General features: G+C 36.2%; 1 protein-coding gene across 1 annotated transcript in view; it reads right to left on the reverse strand.

The window, feature by feature from the left end:
• Window positions 1-1,499, reverse strand: part of LOC149131600 (NUAK family SNF1-like kinase 2) — a 38,993-nt gene extending 37,494 nt beyond the window's left edge. The window contains exon 1 of the mRNA XM_089338058.1: window positions 1-1,499. This exon is cut by the window's left edge and continues 546 nt beyond it. The gene's annotated coding sequence lies outside the window, so the exon portion shown is untranslated.
• Between the last annotated feature and the right edge of the window lie 562 nt (window positions 1,500-2,061).

A 2,061-nucleotide genomic window follows, 5' to 3' on the forward strand; every position in this document is an offset into this window, starting at 1 on the left:
GCAAGTCAGAACAATTTCAAGATTCATCTGTTTGGAACATTTACACTTTGGAATTGAGAAAAGCAAAAATGTAGCGGATTCTTCTCTTTTAACGACTGGAAAAGATGTGGAAAGTGATGGAATCGAAGTCCCATGTGCCAATAATTGGATTTGTAGTTATGAAAGAATAAGCTTTTTCCAACGGAATATCCTTCATTCGTTCTTATGGACAAATATTCTTGAAATTCTTCCATAAAATATAAACGAACGTTTAATTTTTTACAAAAGTTCTTTGCAAAATGTGAAGAAAGGCACGTTTAGTTTCCAAAAGTCAACAATGGAAAAAATAAATAATAAAAATAATAATAATAATTGTAGAGAATAATATTCAAAAAGGTCGATGGGAAGTTATATTTGGGGAAAAAAAAAAATTAATGATAATTAAAATCATATTCCGCAAGAGTTCCAGGAATCTCAAAGGAAAAAATTTTGACTATATTTCTTAGTAGTGTTTGAAGGCGTGTGTGAATGTGAAGTCGAACGAAATAAATATTTTTCTTTTTTTGTTTTTGTTTTGTTTTTACAGAAAGTAATACGGTTCCAATAGAATTAACTGAGACCCCAAAGCTTAGCAGGGTTGAATGTTACAAGTGTCTTCTAGTTTTTCCTCAATAACGAAGTGTGTGTGTGTATTTTTTTTTTTTTTTAAATAAACGTGTTAAATAATACAATCAGAAGGTCAGGAAATTAAGAGCCGGTAAAACGATACAGTCGCATGGGTAGTAGACTCATCAACAAATAGCTTGTAGTCAAACTGCGTGTTTTATATAAACTGGTCATAACTGCTATAACAAGTAACCTCAGTCGGTAGCCGGGCGTATCGAAGTCTCAGAAATGCCGAGACCGAATAAGCTTAACAATCCACACTCAGCAGGTGCTCCGAGCAGCTGTTTCTGTCACAGGAAGTCATCGAATTAGCTTTCTCCTTCGCTGATTGGCTGCCGTTTGTGACGACACAGGGAAATACCCTTTCTTAGTTCACAACAGTAGTTCAACTCGCGAGTCTCTCTCGTTCGTGTTCTTAGCTTCTAGTGGTTTTTTCTTTTTACACATGAAATCTGTTTTTCGAAAAAAACTGATTTGTCCCAAATCTTATCATATTTTTCTGACTTTGTTTTGTATATATATATAAAACATAGTAGTATATGGTCAGTTTTAGGGTAAAAAAAATGTAAGTTATTATTTGTTAGTAGTTCTTCCTTCGCATATGCGTTCGTCTTTCTATTCTGATTAATGTTGAACCACGAAGAAAAATACCGCGTGTGTGTGTGCATTTAAGATTTGTGTGCATATACACGCACAAACAAATATATGCATGCGCGTATGTGTATGTGTCTGACTGTTATATGTATGTTTATATGTATGCATGGGTGTATGTGTGCGTGTAAATTATATATGGATATGCATGTATTTGTGCATATATACGCACACACACACGAAACTTCATCAAGGAAAATATGTGGTCTGTCATGTGTATGGAATTACTTGACTCTCTCTCTCTCTCTCTCTCTCTCTCTCTATCTATCTATCTATCTATCTATCTATCTCTGTTTATATCACACACACACACACACACACGCTCGCATATACTCTTTACTCTTTTACTTGTTTCAGTCATTTGACTGTGGCCATGCTGGAGCACCGCCTTTAGTCGAGCAAATCGACCCTAGGACTTATTCTTTGGAAGCCTAGTACTTATTCTATCAGTCTCTTTTGCCGAACCGCTAAGTTACGGGGACATAAACACACCAGCATCGGTTGTCAAGCGATGTTGGGGGGACAAACACAGACACACAAACACATACATATATATATACATATATACGACAGGCTTCTTTCAGTTTCCGTCTACCAAATCCACTCACAAGGCTTTGGTCGGCCCGAGGCTATAGTAGAAGACACTTGCCCAAGGTGCCACGCAGTAATTTATTTATTCTTTATACTTGTTTCAGTCATTTCACTGGAGCCATACTGGAGCACCTTGAAGGGTTTTTAGTCGAACAAATCGACCTCAGGACTTTT

The sequence above is a fragment of the Octopus bimaculoides genome, chromosome 20 (genome assembly GCF_046866305.1).
Source record: "Octopus bimaculoides isolate indiv1 chromosome 20, ASM4686630v1, whole genome shotgun sequence".
In the NCBI taxonomy this organism is placed as follows: Eukaryota; Metazoa; Mollusca; class Cephalopoda; order Octopoda; family Octopodidae; genus Octopus; species Octopus bimaculoides.